The sequence below is a fragment of the Aotus nancymaae genome, unplaced genomic scaffold (genome assembly GCF_030222135.1).
Source record: "Aotus nancymaae isolate 86718 unplaced genomic scaffold, 86718_ANA_hifiasm-v0.15.2.pri h1tg000025l, whole genome shotgun sequence".
NCBI lineage: Eukaryota > Metazoa > Chordata > Mammalia > Primates > Aotidae > Aotus > Aotus nancymaae.
In genome coordinates this window covers 30,259,483-30,283,932 of record NW_026988438.1, presented here as the reverse complement: position 1 = coordinate 30,283,932, position 24,450 = coordinate 30,259,483, and positions in this window count along the sequence as shown.

The window sequence follows — 24,450 nt, the reverse complement described above, 5'->3', positions numbered from 1 at the left end:
ACTGCCCTTCAGTGCCTGCCTCGTGTGTCTATAAGTAAATAGCAACAGTCAAGGAAACTTCTAGGGATTCGAGAAGAAAATACATCTGGAATCTTGCCACAGTGCTGTCTTTAGGATGCTGGCCCCCACACCACCTTAGAACATGTTGGTCTGTGAGTGTCCAAACCCCTGAGGGCCCAATCCTGTGGGGCTGATGAATTCTCTTCCTTAGAGGACAGGGAAAGGTGAGGCCCCGGAGGGCTTGTCTCAGCTGTACATGCTCTGCCTGTGGAGACATGGCTTTTCTTTGTGCTGTGGCAGACTGGGGCTTTGGAAGTGGTGTATGTTTCACTTACCCAACAGCGGCAGATGTGTAGGAAGAACAACTGGAAGAAAGTGAAAGATGAGTGCTAGTACTTTTTGCCATGTTACCCAGTAGAGAGAAAGTGACTGTGAAAGTAAAGTGAGAGAGAGAGAAAGAGAGAGAATGAGGAATGCTTGATTGCTCACTGATTACTGGGCCAGCTCTGAAATCTGAAATCATGCCTTGCTAACATTACAAAACCGTGATCCTGGGTTTGAGTGAATCCTGGAGACATTGTTCTTATGGCTGCCTGATTTCCTCAGCCTGATCACCATATCAAACAGGCGTCCAGGAATCAGAGAGAAGTACGGAGCCAGGGAGGGAGGTAAGGCCCCGCACAGTGCCTGTCACCACTGTGGATTCACTTGCACTCAGGTGTCCACTCCTGTCTCCCAGGCCCAAAGCAGCACGTGGTGCAATTTGTTTTTCCACAAGCAGAGCATGAAAAGTCTCTTATGTAGGGATCCTCCTTGTGTCCTGGTGCCAGAATTAGGTTTCCAGTGTACTTCAATGAAAACTTTTCTGATAATTGCTGTCATTTTTCATGTATAAACAGAAACTGTTCTCTAGCACAATGTATTTCTGAATATTGTTTCTGTTTCCTAAGAGCACAATGTATATGGAGGTAGGGGAGCTGTGGTCCCAAGTGTCACTGGAATTTATATTTTAGGAATAGGCTTTGCATGTTAAAATTCACAAGTTGGGAAACTGGGGTATGAACAGATCCGATTTCCCATGAAGAGGCAAGAAGGAATAGGTGGGACTTAGCTTGGGATGGCAGGAGATGAAAGAGGGAGAATGGGAGAGTTGGGGTCTGAGAGTTACCACCTGAGCCCCAGGAAAACTGTTTTCACAGCTGTCTCACTGGGGTCCTGCTTTCTTCAAAGGAAATGACTATATGTTCAGAGGCGAGGCCTTGTGTTGGCATGGCTTTTTCACTTTAAAAGTGCCCCCCAGCCAAGAAGACAGCAGGGGCCCTGTTCTTTTGTGGGCTGTTTCCCTCAATAAAACCAGCTGCCAGCCTGAGAAGCCTGTCTTTCCAAAGTGCAAGCAGATCTGAGGGGCTCCAGGCACCTGGGAGGTAAATCACAAAGCAAACTTGGGTCTCCTTGGCAGCAGGGAGGAGGCAGGAGTGTCCCTCAGACCACAGAGGGCAAGGTCCACCTCCTCCCCATGCTTCAAGGTTGTAGAAAGAGCACAATTAATACTCAAGTGAGCACAGATCCCTCTCCCCTGCAGTGGATGTTAGCTCCAAAGAGATGCCATTGCCGGTCACCCAGTCTTCAGAGAAGCCTAATATTTCTTTGAGTTAAAAAGCAATCCTCTTTCATAAAGACCCAGTCACTTCTTCCAGTTTAGTGATAACAGGTATGACACAAGAAGCTAAAGTCTTTTAGAGTCTATAGAGAATAATTCTAAAACCTGCCAGAAAGCTGGTAGCTTGTGGTATCCATGGTAAAATATCTATAGCTCCTGCTCACCGGGCAAATTGTTAAATAATATGTCGTCTTTTATAATTTTATTTAAATTGGGATCACAAATAAAGTACCCATGAGCATTTCCTGTTAGAAACCCCATTTAAAGCACTGTCAGGCTGAATAGGCACAAGCGATTAAAAGTATATGCCAGGCCACTCAAAAATAAATGTCTAATTTGCTTAGAAGTGTATTCAGGTTGTTTGGTACCAGAGAGAAAGCTGGCCGTCTGTTCTTTGTAAACTGCCTTTTCCTGTTTTTCTGTTTTGTTTCTCAAGTTTCATTTTTTACCAAGCCCCTTCTGATACCTAGGCAGATACAGATAAGAGCAGTGTGCGGAACAAGTGTCAGCTCTGAAGAGGAGGAACTGAGTCTTCAGTGCTAGGGCAGACCTTCACTCTCCATGATCCAGTCTTAATTTGAACGTGAGAGCAAAATTTAGTCATCTACACAAGAAGCAAAAGCAAAGAAGAGCTGTTGGGTTTTTGTTTTTGTTTTTTTAGGCAAGAAATGTTTCCTGTGGGTGTGTGTGCTTTCTTCGCCTTCATATTTCCTTTCAAAGAAATCTCTTGTAAATTACAAAACTGTGAAATGGGTTGCCAAAAACTGTTGCCCTTCGTTAGATGCTTCAAACAGTGTAAATCCTGTACTGCACCCTGTCCACCTCTGCTCCCTCCCCTCCCCTGAGAGTGAGGACCTCATCCAACCATGTAATTACCATTCGCTTGCTATTAAAGAGCCTTTCAAACTCTGGTGGTGGTTGCCTCTTTTTTCTGCCTCCACGGTGTTTCGTCCTAAAGGACACCTAATGCGGTTTATAAATGAGCAAGGGATAAAGGACCAGCAGCTCGCTGTGTGGTTGCTGTTGTGAGGAGTCTGGCGGAAGAGAGGGAGGAGCTGGTGACTTGAAGCACTGCCATTGTTAAAAGATTAATCATTTATGCGCGATGCATTCATATGTCTATTCTGATGCTATAACTGGTAGTTAGTAATTTTCTACTTCTTTGAACCGATACTTTACTTTTGTGTGTGAGAACCCTATTTTTTTCTAGCCTACTTAGGAATCCTTTCTGGCATCAATTAGAAATCTGTATTCTGTGGTCATTCTATGACGTGACACTGTGCCTCTACCACCTTCCTCTGGTTATTTATTCACTAAACATGGCATTTAAATAATTCATCTGGAAGTTGATGGTAAGTTCTATTATTTAATTAAGAGCAAGTTTCTTTCTCCAAATGAATGGATCTCCATAGAGAGACCCATTAGATTCGATCTGATTTGAGATTGGCTTCACAGGCACAGCATAAAGGCTTATGTGTATGTTAGATAGTGTGTGGTCCTTTGTTTTCAGTGTGGCTGTCAGCGTACTCAAGTGGTGAGCTGTGTGTCAGCATTCCCAACCCCGCTCCTCTAAGATGGTGGTGCGGCAGGGTGAGGCAGGCGAGCCTTACTGATGAACTTCCTTCGTTACCGTTACTCTATCACTCTCACAGATACAGTTTATAAAATGCAGGTCGGCCCCTTTAAGTGCAGGGACTGGTGTTTAAAATGCCCACGTTTCCCCCGTGTAGTTAATCATTCTGAAATCAGTGGCTAAGGGTAAGAGGTTCTCCCACCTCCAGCTTTGTTTTCTCATCTGTAAAAATAAAGAGTGTGGGGCTCGTCCCGAGTTCCCTTTGGGCACTAGCCCTGACTTGTTTAGGGGAGTCGGTGGGGATGACGGGAAACACCGTTATAAAGGACGCTCACAAAACCAGGGTGGGGTGGCTAGTATTGGTAAAACTGTCCTGGGATTCTGAAGCCCTTCTCCCTAGGATCCGTTTCAGAATTGAAGACCCAGCTGATACCGGGGCTGTATTAGCCCAAATGCTTTTGCCCTTGCGTGTTTTCTCCTGCCTTCCCACGTGTTCCCTTTGTGAAAGTAGTAAGGAGTCAGAACTACAACAAAATAAAATCGGGCTGTTTAGCTTAGGGAGGTAATCAGTCTCGCTCCCTTTAGAAATGAGCCTTGTTTCCATAGTGAAGTTGGGCCGAGCGGGATCCTCCATTGTCCTAGAGTTCATTGTGTACAGGTGTGGGTTGAAGGATAACACAATTAACAGAACCGGGCCCACCATCCAGCATTTGGACTCTGCACCGGGGCCGGACACAGTGGACTTGCTGTCATGTGCCTGGGTGTTTGTCGGGGTGGTTTTGCCCGGTGTCCTGTCAAATCAGGGTGAGTGAACATTCCTTTATCTGTGTCGCAGACTTGGCCCTTCGCAAACTCAAGAAATGCTTCCTGAAAAAGCTGGCACTGCTTTTCCTCTTAGGAGCACAACAGGCAAAAAGCAAGTTCTTTCCCTGTTTTTGACCCTCCTGTTTTACTCTTTGGAGTAGAAAACCAGTGACATTTGTAATGATCTGGGCAAGTTTTAATTAGGAAGTCAAGGGACAAGGTAGGCATTTTGGGGGGGGATCATTTAAAGTAGCAGAAATATTTTATCCTTCTTTTGTAGGGAAATACGGTAACAATGTACAATGTAAAAACCAGCAGTAAAATTAAGTTGGCCCTTTGGGATGCTTTTTAATTAGAAGCCTCTAGAGGTCAGCACCACATAAAGAAAGGGCTTTCGAGTTCAGGGTAATCATGACCATTTCCTCATGGAGCTTTTGGGAAAAGGAGGGTTGGCAAATGTCCAGGCTAGGGAAAGAGAAGTGAAGGGCCTTTTCCTTTATACATAAACCGTAACATTTGACTGGGTTGTTTTTTTCCCTGCTCACCCATCTGTCTCTGGAGCTCCCACACCCCTGCGTCACACCCTGTCAGTTCAATAAACACGACTTACCGATCGATGAAGTGTGGCATTTAGCTCATGCTGAGAGGGACTGGGGAAGTGCCGAAGATGAGACGGAAGGCACATTGCATTTTGCTTGGAGCGAGGTGGGAGGATGCTGGGTGTTCCAAGGCCTTTTAAAAATTTGTTAGCCCGTAGACTGTCAAGCTCTGTGACTTCTAATGGAACTTCAGGGAACACAGATTTCTACTTAGAATCCATATCTGGTTCTCTGGGGTGGTTAGGGGAGGATTTGAGTATCTTTAGAAGGTCTGGCCAGAATTGAGATAGTTAGGAGCTCCTAAAAACTTGTAGACCTGCCTGTGGATCCCCAAGGTACGAGACCCGAGAGCACTGTGCAGTGATGGCCGCAGGCTTCCCAGGCTACCTGAGTTCAAATCCAAAACCAGAGACAGCCTTGGGAGACCACAGAGGTGCCCAGTGTTGCCCAGGTGTTTCCTCTTGGCCCATCAAGTTGCAGGAAGGAGAAACAATACAAAGGCTTTCCTCCCTTCTCTGTCCCTTGTCCCCTCTGTTCAGGGTTTATTTATCAGAGAAGGCTTTCCTCCCCTCTCTGTCCCAGGTCCCTTCCTGTCTACTGAGGAAGGCTTGACCCACAGCACCAATAGTGTTGACGGTTATTCTTTGCTGGGTGATTCGATGAGCCTTGGACCCTGAGGTTCTTTCACTCACTGAGAAGATACATTGGTGGAAAGGACAACAAATATGTCATGGGCACGATAGAAGCCCAGTCTTAACATCTTAGAATCTGTGGCGTAACAGCGGTTTCACTGGAACAATTAGATTTCAAAATGCTGGGTTTGGATCCTCGTGAGTGTGGACTATATTCTTTGCAAGTATGGAGCAGTCTGATGACTTTTCAATTGTTTTTGTTATGAAGCCAACAGTGCTGAGTGAATATGCCCCACCTGTGTGTGCCATTACGTACCAAAATTTATATGTAACCTTTATGTAGTCCTTGCTAAGTACCAGACACTGCACTAAGTTCCTTTTAACTCATTGAATCCTTCCAACAATCCTACAAGGTAGATATTATGATTGATACCCTCTTTTTACAGATGAGGAAACTGAGGCACAGAGAATATAAGTAACTCTCACAAGATGACACAGCTAATAAGTGCCAAAGCTGGGATTTGGACCCAGGCAGTTTGGTTTCAGAACTCTTAACTACTCTGCTGAATAACGAATGTCATGGGCGTTGGTCTTTCTTTTATTGAAATCTCTGATTATTTTCACACTATAGCACAGAGGCCCTGCCTGCCCTTACCCTTCATGCAGTGCATGCCGCTAACATCCATGGTTGCCTGAGAACAGACAGAGCGAAGAGAGTGTTTTCCTAGTTGTTTGCCTTGTCTGTGGTCAGGGTGACCGTGCAGGGTGGTTTAGGATAATTGCAGACACATCGTTTTCTAGTATCCATGTACTTGCAAAGATTTTTGAAAGTGACTGGAAGAACTGGGGCAACAAGTTTATAAAATAAGAGGATCCTCACGTGGGGGCAAGGCCGGGGAAACAACCAGTTGGCCTTCCTTTTTGCACCCTTCTTTTCAGATCTTGTTCCTGGAGGAGCCTTTTACAAGGGCTTAACGGACTCCTCTAAGTGTCTCCCTCCTTATAGCAAGTGGACTTTTACCTAGACTTATTCCGAAGCAGCCAGCAGCAGAAATGCATTCTCTAGTCAACAGGAGGCCTGAGAGCAAGAAGAAAGCTCTCTTCATCTGCTGATATGTGGTAACATGCCATTGAGTCACCGTCCCACTCCAAGGATTCCAGTCTGTCTATGGCCCTACCCCTCAGCCATCCAAATACATTTCTAGCCTGCCTTCCTGCTCCACGTGGAGGCAGCACACACACACGCCCTTGATACCATTGCCACTGCGGGATGACTATCGGTGCTATTATGCAGAAGGAATGAGTGCAAATCTGAGACCCCATTTCAAAGGCAAACTCAATTCACTTTTGAGCTCATCGGCTTGTTTGGATCATCTCTGCCATCTAGGAAAGAAAAGCCAGCCAGCTCAGTATCCCATACGAAACTCAGGCACCCCAAATCTGCTGTTCTTGCTTCTAAGATTCTGAGTGCTATCACATAGTTCTCGAATGTCAGAGGCTCCAGGTCCTGCCTTGGAGTGTGGGCTTGCTGGTGAGTGGCTACGTGGTGAGGGTGCTAAACGCCAGCAGCATCACTTTTGTGTTTTCCAAATGATGCATGGATGAGAGGAACGAAGGAAAGGTGAGTCAGAAACCTTTGGAAATATAAAAAGAAGGAGCATAGAGCTGCACAGGTTTGGAAAGAGGAGGAGGCAGTGTCGTGGGATAAATGCACGTTGGGTTTCTGGACCTGACGTGGGCCTTCCCGCATGACTTTGGTCATTTAGATGTTTAGATTCTTCTACTCAGGAATGTGAGGGGGCATTTTGAGCCTGGGGCTACAAGGGGCTGAAAAAAAAATACAAACTGTTGTTCAGAATCAACTTTGGAATTTATCTGGAAAGTCAGAATTTAAAAATTTCTGACTTCAGTATTCCCTGAAGTCCGAAATATAAATCCAGTAATGGAAAAGGACATGAAATAGACAGTCCCCACTCAAGTCTCACTGTGGGGTGGATGCTTTCGCCTCATCAAATGCAGTTGGGAGAGCTGGCTCGGGTCTGTCTTTCCCACCATACCCCACGCTTCCCCACTTCTCTCCTACCTTGCCTGACGTGGAACACTTTGTAATTCAGAGGTTCATTCCTTCAGTTTAACATGGGGTGTCATCAAGGCCTTCACTAGACAACAAGCATGTCCTCTCCTCTCCAGCAGCAGTGACCCCTCACGAAAACATACCTCTCACTGAGATCTTCATCCCTCTCCAGAAAAGGAGACCCAAGCAGCAGCGCCCAGTGCGGAGCCTCCGTTCCTACTTCATGGATGTGAAATGCCCAGAATGCTACAAAATCACCACGGTCCAGCCACAAACAGTAGTTCTGTGTGTTGGCTGCTCCACCATCCCCTCTCTGCCAGCCCACAGGAGGTAAAGCAAGGCCCATAGGAGGACATTCTTGCAGGAGGAAGCAGCACGAAAAGCACCCTGGGTCAAGAAGAATGGGACACCATCCCCACACACACATTCTGGGAAATACAAAATGTGTTCTTCATGTTTCCAAGTGGTTTTAGTTTTCAAACTGTACTCAGAGAAAAATCCCCGTATGAAAAATGACTCTTCTTTAACCCACACCGTTTGCTTTCCTTGGCGGCTCTGGCTGGAGAAACCCTGGATACTTAACGGTCCGTTTCCTTCCTCCTGTTAGGATGATGTGTGGGCAGAGTGAGGAGGAGGGAGTCGAAAAAAGGAAAGGGATGAATGAAGTCATCTCAGCGCACATGGGTTGTTTCTTTGGTGTTTTGTGGCGATTTCACACCAGGGACCTTGGGCCAACCGGTTTACTTGGGTGGAAGCATAGGGTGCTCACCTGTTTTCTCAGTAGAGGATGGCTGGGGCGTAGCCATTCTTTGCCGCTCTTACTTTTGGTCCTGTATATGTAAAGTTGACCAAAACCCTCACAAGCGCCATAATCAGATCTGCTTTCTCCCATCTTCTCCCACCCTCCTGCCTATCTTGTATACCCAGGCTAAAACTGGAGGTTTGGCTGAGGAGCGAGTTATGCTTCATGATAGAGCTAAAGTTATCCGGATCTCTCTCAATTTCCCCTTCCTTCGAAGACTCATTTCTGACACTGGCCAGCTCCCAAATAGCTCCTGCAATTGGTTACAAGCAAGGCTAAGTGAGATAGTGATTTGATTCTGGAAACACAAACCAGTGCCCCCCCATGGTGGGCGGGAAGCATCTTTTCTATGTTCACCTCACAAGCTTTTGAAAAAAAAAACAAAACCTGTCATTCAGAAGCAAGCCAAAACTGTCATCTCGCTCGATGCTAATGAACTCATCAAATCCATTTGTAGGGTCTCAGCTCTTCAGAACTCTGGCCAAGCCTTTGCTTAGTACATAAAAGAGTATTCCCTGGGGTGCTTTTCAAACCGTGTTCTGACCCCGTACTCCTAAACTGTAGAAGAGCACAGACACGATTGGCCACATGCTCCTGAAAAATTCAGTCTGAGAGCTAGCATTGGTGACTACAGATGGGATTTTGATAAAAGAAAAACACCGAGTCGGGTATGCTGCTTGCTGCTTGGAGTTCGTCTCCCTGGAGGACAGAGCTGCCTGCCCACTGCTGAGGAAGAGCTTTCCAGACGTGGCGTGAAGCAGAGCAGCGGCTGGAAAATACACTGACTTTGGCTTCTTATTCCATCCTCAAAATAATGGCACTTTTATGAGACCTCTAGAAATAGCACTTTTCATCTGGCACCATCTTAGGCTATGCTTTGGGGCAGTGATGTCACCAGGCAGACAGAAACTAGGGAATTCATCCTCTTGGGTCGGGTGACTAATCCTGTTTCCCAACCTCAGAACATTTGCTGATGTCATCCATCTTCCCGAAACCACAACTTACATTTCTGTGACTTTAACACATACTTGGGGGATTCCCAGTCCTTTTCATATTCCTCCCAAATATTCTGGCGGGTGGTCCTCGGGGGCTGACTCGTTTGCTTCCTAAGTTCATCTTCCGTGGCATCTGGTGTTCTCCTGGATTTAATGCACAGCCATTTCTGCCTATGCTGCAGAACCCCAGAATGGCAGCGAGGTCCCCAGAGCCCACAGAGGGGCATGGGGTCATCCACCAGAGGAGCCCACTTTCCTGCCACTGCCCACCAGTGTTTACCCTGAGGCTGCCAGCACAAGGGGGTGATGACCTGGGTGTGTGGTCCAGGGTGCTGTTGCCAGTGACCACAGAGGGTGCCACACTAATGAGCAATGAGTGATGCCCCAGTGACAGCTCTCTCCATTTTTATTCATCTTTTTTTCCAGCCACTCACTGAAGGAGCATGAGTCCAAACAGTTGGACATTGCTCTAACAGAGCCAGAATCTCCTTTTCATCCAGCCTTGCCATTGTCCCATGAACCCAGTTTGTGAACTTGACATGTTTTCCTTAGGATGAGCTCTGCCCACTAAGGCTCCTTGGGCACTCCTTTAAGCAAGCTCCTGGCAGATCCACCCTCTTGATGTACCAGTATGTCCAGAAACAACATTATCTGGGTCTTGTCATCCTCTTGAAATAGGGCAGGTAATTCCTTTGGGTCTCCCTAAGGTACTGAGTGGAGGTGATTTTGTCAGGGCAGAGGAAGGCTAAGGCCCCAGGTGCTTTGAAGTCTCCCTTCCCACACAGGAAGTACTTTGGTGAGGAGGTTGTGGGTCAGGTGACTCTCTACACCTGTGAAAGCTCTTTTGCTTAGAGTTGACCATTAAAAAGTGATTTCTTGACCCTTAGGGTAAAAATGCCTGGATCTCAGATCTCCAAGAGTTAGGCATGTGGTTGGTAAGTCTCTGAGATTCACAGATATATCAGTGATTAAGAACAGGAGGAGGTGGATGATGCAGGTCTCTGCGACCCTACCCCATGACCCCTAGATGACCATCCATAAAGTGTCATCAGCTAATTGGAAAGTCATGAAGCAGACACAGCCCTGGACATATTCTAGTGGGAAGGCAAGAACATGTGCTGTGTCCCCTCCTGCTTTCCAACCTAAGGTAGAGGCTGCCTGGGCACAAGAGCACTTCTTGGTCACTGGTGTAGCTTTCCCAAGACTGCTTGCCTATGTACCATCTCTGGGAAGACTCAGAAACTGCCCCATTCCAGCAGGATGGCCTGGGGGCAGAAAAATGCTCCATGTGCCTGCCAGGCAGAGGTGGGAGCTTGAGGTGGCATTGCTTTAATGAAGTCATCTAGGTTTTTGCATCTAGAACTGTAGACATCCAGCCTCCTGCTCACTACTCTCTGGAGTCACTGGTAGCCTGGAATGATGAGGCTTCTTTTCAAACACTCTGTAAGAATCTTTGATGAATCCTCACCATCAGGCACCATGCTTTCATGATCCCCAAAGGGATAGGCAGGTTCCTGGAGACCTCTCAGGACCAGTCCCCCAGTGCTGGGCCACTGACTCTGTGGAAGCGGTTGGCACAGCTGGCATTTGAGACTGTGCCTTCAGTACCTGATATAGTTTGGCTCTGTCCCCACCCCAAAATATCATCTTGAATTGTAATCTCAGCAACACCCATAATCCTTACGTGCCAAGGATTACCCTGAGGCTGCCAGCACAAGGCAATGAGGACCTGGATGTGTGGTCTAAGGTGCTGTTGCCAAGGGCAGGACCGGGGGAGGTAATTGGATCATGGGAGTGGCTTCCCCCATGCAGTTCTTATGATGGTGACTGAGACTCATGAGATCCAGTGGTTTTATAAGCATCTGGCATTTCCCCTGCTGGCACTCACTCTGTCCTGCTGTCCTGTGAAGAAGGTGCCTGCTTCTCCTTTGCTTCCCACAGTGATTGTAAGGTTCCTGAGACCTCCCTGGTAATGCGGAACTCTGAGTCAATTAAACCTCTTTCCTTCATACATTACCCAGTCTCGGGTATGTCTTCATAGCAGTGTGAGAACTGACTAATACAAAACCCTATTTGTTTCTCACCTCCATCTGCCTTCCTTTCCGGTTATTTCATTCTAATTGGTATTCCTTTTCTACTTCTGGGTTTGTACCTCCCTTCTTATTACTGCTGTGACACGTTCTCCCTCTACTGACTGGCAGGCCTGCCCTTCTCCCTGGTGACTGTTCAGGCAGGCCTTGGTGACCACATATGTTTATCCTAACTATAGACTTGACCCTTTTGCTTCAAACCCCATAGAAAATTGAGTGGCATTTCCTTGCTATTCTGAAAGATAGGAATGGGAATTTGGATTTGAGAGAGCTGTAATAGAGCTCTGACACCTTCCTAAAGTCTGGGTGGCAGGACTGGGTTCTGACTGGGACCAAATTCCACCTTTCCTTCCTTCTGGCAGGATGTGTGTTAACTTCAGGGAGCCCAAGTCATTGTAACTCGTGTGCACAGACAACTAGAATCTGTGTCCAAGATGGATCAGTGAGTCTGGAGAGATTATTCGCATTCATTTTCTTGCCAGGCAAACAAAATCTCTGACTTGCCTGGACTCCCTGTGAAGCTAGCCGCAGCTGCTGGTGCTGGTCTGTGGTGGCCCTAGGCTATGAGATTTGAACAGCTGCCTGCCAACAGCACCACCTCCTCTTCCAGATTTATCATGCACCATTGCGCCCACAGCTGGGCCTGTGCAGAATGTACAACATGCTACGGATGCTGCTCAGGCTGCCAGCCCAGGGGAAGCGCAGCAAATGACTTCTGTTTATACAGAAGGCATTCCTGGGCCACACAGCACTCCCCGCCTGCTGGGAAGTCAGCCAAGTCCCTGAAAGACACCAAGGGGCAAGACTGCAAGCCTCCTCTGCCAGAGAAGGCATTGTTCTGTCACACACAATGGTAGGGCGGCCCTGGCGTGGTGTCAGATGAGTTGACAGTAGCAGCTGCCTGTACGTTCCCTCTCCTCGTTTACAGCTGAGCTCTGCCAAATCCAGGGAGCAGTCTGGAGTTTTAGGTTTGGATTTTGGAAAATGAATTGCACCAAGAGGCCAGGACCATCTAGCTCCAGTTGACTGAGTTAGGAAATGGCCACAAGCCATAGGTGGTTATTTAGCAGTGGCTGCCTGAGTCTTGAGGGGATGTAACTACAAAAGGCAGTAGAAGGGGCAGCCAGGGCCATTGCAGGGCACAGTCACAGTGGCTGGCCAAGAGGTCTGATCGGGAGGCCCTTCCTTCCTGCAGACCCAGCCTCTCCTGAACTCCCCCCATTTCCCGAGGCCTAGCTGGTGGCACGCAACACCCACGAGGGAGCTGCAACATACAGCTGAGCTGTATCAGGTAAACGCAGGAAGGGCTACCCCTGTGTAGGTGAGTGATACTAGCTTCCTTATGCAGCCTACAGGTTTCATTAGTTAACTCTGACTATACCTGAGAAGACAGAATAACCACCCTGGTTGAGTGTACGCTGTAGAGAAGCACAGAGCCAGCCTTAGTCCCAGCTCCGCCACTTGCTAGCTGTGGGACTCTGAGCTAGTTAATTCAATTTCTCCAGTCCTCAGATTTTCCACTAGTAATTTAGAATTAAATAACCCGATAGGAAAATGAACCAAGGACACAGAGAGGCAATTCATAGAATAAAAAAATACAAATGGCCAACAAATATATGAAAATATGTTCAGGCTCTCTAGCTGTTAGAGAACTCCAAATTAAAATAAGGCCTCATTCCTGGAAAATGTTACAAGATTGATAATGCCCAGCACTGGCACAGAGGCACTGGCATGTGCTATTGGCAGGAACATAAATTGGCTTGGCCACATTAAAAGATCATTTCTCAGTCTCTATAAAGATTTTATGTGCAAACCCTTTGACTTCACAATCCTACTTCTCAAAACCTACCCTGGAGAAATAATTACATGTTATGGATATAGTGGTCATTGTAACATTGCTTGTAATCTTAAATAAAAAGATAAAAAAGAAAAAGGAAAGAATAGCAGAAAACCCAAGTCATAAGCATGTAATTGCACATGGAGCTATAGGTTCTGATATGGAAACAATTCTAATATACATGGTTATCTGAAAATGATATATAAGGGAACAATACATGTAGGCCAATCACATTATCTTAAAAAGTATACATTTTCATTTTTCTAAATAAGGGCATGGAGAAGGTCCAAGAAGTTGCACATTCTACTATGAACAGTGGTTACCTCTGGGTGAGGACAGTAGGAGGGAGGGAGATTTTCATTTTTAACTCTATATACAGATGCCCCTCAACTTCATCAGTAAAAATGTCATAAGTCAAAATGCACTTAACCAACCTAACATCATAGCTGAGTCCAGCCTACCTTAAACATGCTCAGAACACTTACATTAGCCTACTGCTGGAGAACGTTATCTCACACAAAGGCTATTTTATAATAAAGTGCTGAATAGTTCATGTCATTTATTGAATACAGCACACTGTAAGGTGTCACCCTCATAATCACATGACTGACGGGCAGCTGAAATCTTACCACATAGCACTAGTCCGGGAAAAGACAAAAATTCAGAATTCAGAGATGTGCATTGCTTTTGCATCATTTAAAGTCAAAAAATCCTAAGTTGAACCATTGTAAGACCATCTGTACTCTATATACTCATGTCTGTATTTTTGCATTTTTTACAATATACACTGTAAGACGGTTGTTGTCCTCTATCATCCCAGTTTCCTGTACAGCCGTCAGAGCTAGACTGAATTGGGGAAGGCTGCAGCTGGAGCAGAACATGCAGGAAATACCAGGCATTCAGATTTGGACATGTTAAATGTCATGCGCCCATTAGAATCTAAGTGGAGATGCTGAGCAGGCAGATGGATAGAAGAGTTTGTAGTTTGGAAAGGAGGTTGGGGTTGGAGAATCACATTTGAAGACAAGTTCCTTAGGATGTATGGGCATGAGGAGAAGAGTCCCATTAATAAGATAGAGTGGGGCCCAGGGCCAAGTGTGGTGGGCACCTAAATTCTGTATTCCAATGTCTTTAACATAAATCGATTTCAGCTATGAATCTAAACAACTATAGGGTCCTAATTGATTCTTCCTACCCACTGGTATCACTGGCACCTTATAAAAAACTCCTGTCTTATTCTTAGCACTGCTCCCTGCTTTTCCCTTGAATGTCCAACTTGGTATGGCTGAACTCCTCTGATGGTCTCTGGGTTTTCCAACTTCGCCTTCCCTTGACATCCTGTCTCTGAATCCCCTTCCTGTAAGCTTCATGGCTGCAGAGAAGCCCTGCTAACTTCTGAGTAACTCCACCCACCACTCACTCTATTCTTCAAGTTTCAGCCTGGGACAACTCCAACATCTGTACACTTTTCACAATTGCTCATTTAATTCCCAAAAGGCAGATATATTATTAACATCACTTTTACTATTATCCCTGCCCTCCCTGGCTCAAGCGATTCTCCTGCCTCCGCCACCTGCATAGCTGGGACTACAGGCGCGTGCTACCTTGCCCAGCTAATTTTTTGTATTTTTAGTAGAGATGGGGTTTCACCATGTTGGCCAAGATCGTTTCCATCTCCCGACCTCTTGATCCGCCCACCTCGGCCTCCCAAAGTGCTGGGATTACAGGCGTGAGCCACCGCGCCTGGCCAAGAATTTGCATTTCTAACACGTAACTAACTAGTGATGGTGATGCTGGCGTGTGGGAAGACACTCTGAGAACTGATGATTTACTGTGAGCTAAGTGCTAAGCATTCTATGTGGAGACTGTTTTTAAGGCTCACAGTCACACGATGAAATAGTTATTGTACTATTTACATCCCTTATTTACAGATGAGGAAACTAGCAGTCTATGTAACTTGCTCCAGGTCTTAGTTATTAAGTGGTAGATTCCAATCCAGGTCTGACTCCAAAGTCCTCACTCTTAACCATGATGTTAAAATGTTAAAATAGAAACGTATTATAAGGAATAGGCCCACTCATTTGCATTCATGAACCAGTACAAATACATTCATGTAATGAACAGGCTCTGAGAGAAAGGGTTCTAAGATAGTTGAGGTTTGATGAAGAACAGAAAAAACAAATCAGGAAGGTTTGAGTAAGAGGCCATTGCTTATCATAGTCTTCAAGATATTTCAGGAATTTGACCAAGAGAGACAGTACGTGTGACAAAAGATAGAAAAGCTGGTGAAGAAGACAAACTTCGCTTTATTCATTATTCATTTAGTCCCTAGTTTACAAAATACTTATTGAATATGTACTATACAAGCTGGGGGCTGTTTGGTGCTGAAGATATGAGGGAGAGTAAACATAGACATGGTCATGACCCTCAAACCTTACAGACCCCTCCAACAACAATATCAAGTTTAGTAACAATGTTGCCCAAGTCATGAAATCTTGACATTCAGCTTTGGCCACATGTTTCTCTTAGGTCCCAGCTCTTTTGGTTCTGACTCTTCTAAGTCTTAGTATCTTGTATTATTCACTCTATCTGTTAACCTAATGAATTTCCATTCTGACACACGCAGTTAAACACAATACTGACATCATGAACTCAAAAACCTGCCTTGTTAATAGATGTTTTTTAAAAAATTGTTGACTGTGGACAGGATTTGGCTTGTGTGTGGTAATTGGTAACTCTATGACTAACAGGAGGAGGTTTTATCATTGATCTGCTCTTGTGTTCTTACTCATCAGTGCTAATTACCCAATGTATCTGATATGCCAGATGGATATTTAATAAATGGTCTAGTGATTGGATCTGAAACACCATATTCAGCTTCAAGAGAACCACGGCCCTGGGAGGGAGGTCACATAGTTCTCCATTCTGCCATCCAGCACTATTGCTTTTAGATGAAGTTTGATGAGGCTGAATTAGATACTGTAAATTGTATGGCATTTTTTTAATTCCAAGGAAATTTTTTTTCATGGGCTTACCATGATTTCTATAAAAACTCATTTTGGGGAAAATCCTCAGTCTGTCTTGTTCCAAGTTGGATTTACTTACTCTGGCAAAGTTATGATCTATTAAAAAAGCCCTAATGGAGAGGGTAACTCTTGATAACTGAGAAGCCAAGTTTCAAGGAACTGTGTTGTCTTAGTCTGCTTTGTGTTACCGTAAGAGAATACTTAAGACTGGGTGATTTGCACAGAGCGCTGGCATCTGCTCAGTTGCTGGTGAGGGCTTTCATCCTGCGTCACAACATGGCAGAAGGTCAAAGGGGAAGAGGAAATGCGCCAACGAGCAAAATCCAAGGGGCATCCTGGCTTGATACCAATGCACTTTGATGGGAACGAGTCACTTTCCTGATCCAGTCTTGCCAGAGTAAGATCTCACTGTCTACCGCAGTAACAGCACCGAGGTATTTATACGGCATCTGCCCTCATGACCTAAACAGCTCCTGCTGGGCCTCACCTCCCAACACTGCCCCACTGGGAATCAAATGTCAACATCACTTTTGGTGAGGACAAACTACATCCAAACCATAGCACGTGTGAAGGAAAAAAGAAAGAAAAGGGGAAGAAAGGAATAGAAAGACTGTAGTAAGAAATCCATGACTGATGTGAAACATGGAGTTTTCACAAGGAGCTAAAGAAAAGCTATAGGCTGTCTCCTAGAGACACACATTTCTGCCTTCTAGTCTGCAGATTTGTTTACATTAAAAAACAAAACTAAATTTAAGCTTCAAAGTAAATGCTCAACATTTAGGCAGACATATGGGCTGTTTGCTTTGAATGAGGGGCAAGAGCCAGCCTTCTCTGAGTTGGCCCAGAGAAAATTTTTGAAACACAGAAATGTAATAATAGCTGGCACATGGGATGTGTGGAATGAAATCAGCGCTTTCAAAAAGAAAAAAAAATGAAGAGAATAATAATAATAAGCCAACACATTCAGTTCTTTTGGTTAATGTCAAATTTTACTCACCAATGTTAATAGATCTACTCATGATTACTCTTATTTGGGTATTTCCAGTGGAAAATTATCCAGTTTGTGAAAAGTCTCAGTCATTTGTTCTGAAGGACACAGCTTTCATTTTGGCCCCAAATTAGATGGGACTGAATTACCCCCACCAAGATGATTCAAGCTATCTACTAGTGCCCAGCTCTGCCCTTGCTTTTGGCAGGGTACAGCATGGCATTTAGCCTTGGCCTTGTCCCCGATTGCCTGGTCAGACCTACATCAGAGTTAGCGGGGGAGGAGGAGGAGAATAAGGAGTAGGTATAGATGAGCATTGAAGAGCTTAGGATTTGGAGCCAGGAAGATCTGGGTTTAAAGTCCAAATCTACTTTTTACTATGTGAGCTTCAACTTCTAAATAAATCTTAATAATAACATGAGCTTACTACAAATATTTGATGAGATAATATACACTAAAGACTTGGTTCAGTGCATGGCATGTGACATGTAATGGTACCTGTTGTTGCTGGAAGTCTTGATCTTACTATGGGTGGTTTAAAAGAAGAAAGTAAGTGGGTCAGTGTTAGTTTCTAAATCCTTTGTACGATGCTGTCCAATAGAATATTCTACAATAAGAGAACTTTCTATATCTGTTCTACCCAACACAGTTTAGTCTCTTGCTGCCTATAACAACTGAGCTCTTCAGATTTGGCTAGAGGAAGTGACTTTTGACATTTAACTGATTTAAATTTCAATAGCCATATGTGATCTGTGGCTACCATGTTAGGCAGCACAGCTTTATGAGATTAAAACTGTAGGCTCTATGTGAGGAAGAGCAGCATTGTGAGAGAATAGTTACATGAAAATACAAGGAAGCTTAGAGCTTATGGGGTTGAACCAGTCAGAAAGAATCACACTTTTAGTGAGTCATGGACACTACCCTTATTACATCCTTTATTGTACAAACAAAAAAATGGAAAACATTTTCAAACCTTAAATGTCAAGCAGTCCAATTTCAAGAGGTATTAGTTTGTTCCCACACTGCTATAAAGAAACACCTGAGACTGGGTAATTCATAAAGAAAAAGAGTTTAATTGGCTTGTGGCTCTATAAGCTGTATAGGAAGCACGGAAACTTCTGCTTCTGGGGAGGCCTCAGGAAACTTACAATCATAGTGGAAGGTGAGGGGGAAGCAGGCACATCTTACATAGTGGAGCAGGAGCAAGAGAGAGGGGAGGTGCTACACATTTGTTATTTTATTTATTTATTTTTAGATGAAATTTTGCTCTCTGTTGCCCAGGCTGGAATGCAGTGGCACAATCTTGGCTCACTGCAACCTCAGCCTCCTGGGTTCAAGCGATTCTCCTGTCTTAGCCTTCCAAGTAGCTGGGATTACAGGTGCCTGCCACCACTCCCAGCTAATTTTTGTATTTTTAATAGAGATAGGATTTCACCATGTTGGCCAGGCTGGTCTTGAACTTCTGACCTCAGGTGATCTGCCCACCTCGGCCTCCCAAAGTGCTGGGATTACAAGTATGAGCCACTGCACCCAGCCAGTGCTACACACTTCTAAACAACCATATCTCATGAGAACTGACCGTCAGGAGGACAGTACCAAGGGGGGGCGGTGGTGTTAAATATGAGAACCCCCCACAATCCAATCACCTCCCATCAGGCCCTCCTCCAACATTGAGGTTTACAATTCAGCGTGAGATTTGGGTGGGTACACAGATTCAAACCATATAACAAGAGCTATTTGACAAACTGTAATCCCACTAAAATGAAAGAGATTCAACTTTGATTTGGAAGCTACAAAAGCAAAATTTTCACCATTTGGTAAACAGTCATGGTGAATACATGAGACAGCATCAAGTCTAATCAGTGAGCCCTGTCAAGCACAGGAGAGCTTCCTGAGTGTGCTCCTTAAAGTGTATGTTGTACCTGTATAGGTGAGAGCCATTTTTTTTGACAAGATAATAGAGGGAGCCATGGTAATGTAACTCACTGCTGAGTTGGCAATAAGCTTGCTCATTGGCAGCCAAATGAAAAAGCCCATACGGGAAGAAATTAATAAAGCTGGCATGTTTTCTGTTCCTATCAGCATAACCCAAGATATAGGGATAAATAATGTTTATTCAGTAATGACTTAAATGTGTCACAGGCATTTTGAGAGAATGTCTAGTGTCTATGGTAAAGTTTAAATATTAGGAGAATTATAGTCCAATGTGTCCTGGGTCCAAGATGAATAAATTAGTGTTTCAAAAAGGACTGGGTTTACATAGCACTTTGTATTTCACATAAAGACTCTGCATACTTGAAATAAAAGTGACCTGACACTGGGATTCAAGAGATTTTGTGACCTGATTTGCTGGTTACCAGTTGGTAGTCTTCAGCAAGCCATTAACACTCTCCGTGCCTCAGTTTCCACATGTTTGAAAATGGGGTTGATACTATCTCATAAGATTTTTGTAAAGGTTAATTGGAAAACTAAAAAGCACTTCGAAAATGAGAAGCATCATCAGCATCATCATCATCTTTATCATAGTCATGTTATTTTTACTTTCTCAACAATCCCCCGAGGGAGCTAGATAGAGCCAGTAGACCATTTACAAATGAGGAGACTGAAGGTGAGAGGAGTTAAGTGACTTCCCAAGGTCACACAACTAGGAAGACTAGCATTCTCATCACAGCTGTGAAAAACTGGGTGAAGTTTAGCTGAGGAACATAAAGGTTTTCTATTTCTTTTGGATCTCATGCTTTAAATCATAGGATTATAAAAATGAAAAAGTCAGAACTGTCTTTAGACTCAAGCAAAAGAGACCTCTGCCAAGGATCTTGTGTGTTAGTTACAACAATGGCCAACCAACTGGACCAAATATGGCCTACTTTGGTTAATAAAATTTTATTAGAACATAGTCACCCTCATTCATTTACAAGCTGTCTTTGGCTGCTAAAGCACTACAACAGCAGAGCTGAATGGTTGCAATAGAAACCCTATGGGCCACAATGCTAAAAATATGTACAATCTGGCCCTTTACAGAAAAAGTCTGCCAAGTCCTGCTTTAGAAGGCCCCAGTATCACAAATCACACAAAAATAAATGTGTTAAAGAACACATAGCTGTTCTATTTGGTGATTGTCACTAGCAAGTGTCTGACTCATGCCCTTGAATAGCCACCGTTGTGACCAGCACTCCTCAGGCCCCAGATCACATCTGCCCTGTGTCCTTGAGACCAAAGAGACTACCTCTGGATGCCAGGAAGGTTTGGGACTTCTGCCATTGTTCACTTGGGTGGGTATAGCCTTGGGGCTGGAGGAGAATTTGAGCAGCATAAGTACTCAGAAAACCGAAATAACAAATCAAGTAATTTGTCAAACCCTCCCCCCAAACAGCATAAACTACAGTCGATTCTTGCATAACAAAGTATCAGTTCCCAGTGGAGGTGGGTGTCATTGCTCTCTTTGAGTTTCAATTCCTAGTTTTGGATCTGGGGGTGCTCACAGATTGGCAAAGTACACAGATGTGCGTGTAAACTGGGGACCATTTTGCAATATTAAACAACTCATGTTACTTGAAAAAATTTTGTATGTAGGTTATCGTATAACATGCATGAATTCTGATGCTTTTTTCTACATTGGCAACTAGATGGACATTGACCACTAGAATTGTGAATGGTGTTATTTTCCTAAAATGATTTCATTTAAATAATTTTTATTTAAATGTTCGACATTGTCGAATCAGGCTGCTATAACAGAATGCCTTGGAATGTTTAGTTCATAAACAATAGAAATTTATTGCTCATAGTTCTGGAGACTGGGAAGTCCAAGGCACGACACCAGCTGACTCGGTGTCTGCTGAGGGCCTGTTTCTTTACAGATGGTGCCTTCTATGGGTCCTAACATGGCGGAAGGGCAAATGGGGCTCACAAGCTTCTCACACCGCCTTTTTTTTTTTTTTTGAGACAGGGTCTTACTTTGTTGTCCAGACTGGAGTGCAGTGGCACAATCTCAGTTCACTGCAACCTCTGCCTCCCAGGCTCAAGGGATTCTCCTTCCTGACTTAACCTCCCAAGTAGCTGAGATTACAGGCATGTGCCACCAATCCTGGCTAATTTTTGTATTTTTAGTAGAGACGTAGAGACAGGGTTTCACCATGTTGGCCAGGCTGGTCTCAATATCCTGACATCAAATGATCCATCCACCTTGGCCTCCCAAAATGCTGGGATTACAGGCATGAGCCACTGCACCTAGCCTCTCACATCACTTTTATAAAGTCACTAATCCCATTGTGGGAGCCCTCATGACCTAATCACCATCCAAAGTCCCCACCTTCTAATAATATGAGCTTGGTAATTAGGTTTCAACATACAAATTTTGGCAAGATGCAAACATTCAGATCATAGCATACATTTGTGTATTTTAATTTGTATTTTGCTTCTTAATTTTAAAGATAAATTTTGAATTTTTAGAAGAAAAATAAACATTTGAAAGCACAAAAGTTTTAAATTGGGGGACTTTAAAATGTTTATTTTAATTAAAATTATTTGATGAAATATATTCAAATTGTATATGCTTTGAATACCTATATGTCTTATTTTTATAATCCTTTGAGCATTACTGTCAATGAAATAAAATCTAGGTTTCTCATTTTTATTGGTAGTAATACTTTTTTGTTTTTGGCAATAACAAAAACAATATGCCTATCTTTAATTAAAAAAAAATTAGAGAAGAGATTGGAAAGTGACTGAAGAGAATCATTATTATGATCCTAATAGGATTCTAGTTGGAATTGGGTTGATTCCATTCTCACCAATGTATTAGTGTGTTCTCCCACTGCCAATAAAGATACACCTGAGATTGGGTAATTTATAAAGGAAAAAGGTTTAATTGGCTCACAGTTCAGCATGGCTGGAGAGGTCTCAGGAAACTTACAATCATGGTAGAAGGGGAAGCAAACACGTCCTTTTTCACATGGTGGCAAGAAGGAGTAGTACAGAGCAAAGTGGAGGAAAGCCCTTTATTAAACCATCAGCTCTCATGATAACTCACTCTCTATCATGAGAGCAGCATGGGGGAACCATCCCCCATGCTCTAATCACCTCCCACGAGGTTCCTCCCCCAGGACATGAAAATTACAATTCAGATTACAATAGAAGATGAGATTTGAGTGAGGACATATAGCCAGACATATCATTCCGCCCCTTGTCCCTACTGAATCTCATCTTTCTCATTTCAAAGAACTTATTATGTCTTCTCCACAGTCCCCCAAAGTCTTAACTCATTCCAACATTAACCCAAAAGCCCAAGTCCAAATTCTCATCTGAGACAAGGCAACTCCCTTACACCTGGGAGCCTGTAAAAATCAAAAACCAGTTAGTTACTTCCTAGATACAATGAAGGTACAGTCATTGGGTAAATATATTCATTTCAAATAGGAGAAATTGGCCATAACAAAGGGGCTACAGGCCCCATGCAAGTATGAAATCCAATAGCATTAAATCTTAAAGTTCCACAGTGATCTCTTTTGACTCCATGTCTCACATCCAGGTCACACTCATGCAAGAGGTGGACTCCCATGGCCTTGGGCAGCTCCATCCCTGTGGCTTTGCAGGGTACAGCCTGCCTCCCTGCTGCTTTCATGGGCTGACATTGAGTGTCTCTGGCTTTTCCAGGTGCACAGGGCAAGCTGTTGGTGGATCGATCTACCATTCTGGGGTCTGGAGGACAGTGGCCCTTTTCTCACAGCTCCTCTAGGCAGTGCCCCAGTGGGGACTCTGTTGGGGCTCCAACCCCACATCTCCCTTCTGCACTGACATATCAGAGGTTCTCCATGAGGTCTCTGCCCTTGCAGCATACTTCTGCCTGGACATCCATGCATTTCCATACATCCTCTGAAATCTAGGTGGAGATCCCCAAACTTCAGTTCTTGATTTCTGTGTACCTGCAGACCCAACACTACATGTAAGCTGTCAAGGCTTGAGGCTTACAACCTCTAAAGCAACAGCCCGAGCTGTGCCTTTGCCCCTTTTAGCCATGGCTGGCATGCAAGGTCGCAAATCCCAAGACTGCACAAAGCACCAAGGCCCTGGGTCCCGCCCATGAAACCATTTTTTCCTCCTAGGATTCCAGGCCTCTGATGGGAGGGGCTGCCTTGAAGGTCTCTGACATGCCCTGGAGATATTTTATCCCACTGTCTTTGTGATTAACATTTGGCTCCTTGTTACTTATGCACATTTCTGCAGCTGGCTTGACTATATCCCCAGAAAATGGGTTTTTCTTTTCTACTGCACTGTCAGGCTGCAGATTTTCCAAACTTTTATGTTCTGTCACCTCTTAAACAGTTTGCTGCTCAGAAATTTCTTCTGCCAGATACTCTAAATCATCTCTCTCAAGTTCAAATTTCCATAGATCTCTAGGGCAGAGGAAAAATGCTACCAATCTCTTTGCCAAAGCATAGCAAGAATCAGCTTTGCTCCAGTTCACAAGAAATTCCTCATCTCCATCTGAGACCACCTCAGTCTGGACTTCATGGTCCATATCACTATCAGCATTTTGGTCAAAGTCATTCAACAGTCTCCAGGAAGTTCCAAATTTTCCCACATCATCCTGTCTTCTTCCGAGCCCTCCAAACTATTCCAACCTCTGTTTGTTACCCAGTTCCAAAGTCACTTCCATATTTATGGGTATTATTAGAGCAGCGCCCCACTACTACTAGTACCAAGTTACTTTATTTGTCCTTTCTCGCACTGCTAATAAAGACATACCAGCGACTGGGTAATTTATAAAGGAAAGAGGTTTAATTGACTCACAGTTCAGCATGGCTGGGGAAGCCTCAGGAAACTTACAATCATGGTGGAAGGGGAAGTAAACACCTCCTTCTTCACATGGTGGCAGGAAGGAGAAGTGCAGAGTAAAGCAAGGAAAAACTCCTTATAAAACCATCAGATCTCATGAGAACTCACTCACTATCATAATAGCATGGGGGAACCACTCCTATGATCTAATCACCTCCCACAAAGTCCCTCCCGCAACACATGAAAATCACAATTTGGATTACAATAGAAGATATGATTTGGGTGGGGCCACAGAGCCAGACCATATCATTCAATATTTCTGGGAAGCTGTTCCTCAGGAAAAGAAAGGGAGTAGGGGAAGAAGTTCTGTTCCATTTTGGGACTGCACAATCCATTTAACTTTGCTTTCTAGGTGGGTTTAGGTTTCTTTTTCCAGTGACTCATTTACTAGGAGGCTGCTTCTCAGGGGGGTTCCCACAGCACCAGCACACAGTTCCTTGAAGCCCCATCTGAGGCTGCCTTTCTGAGGAGGAGGAGGGAGGGCTGCTGGGCTGGTCTGTAAATAAGACAGCTTTTGTGCCATTTATCCCAAAGAC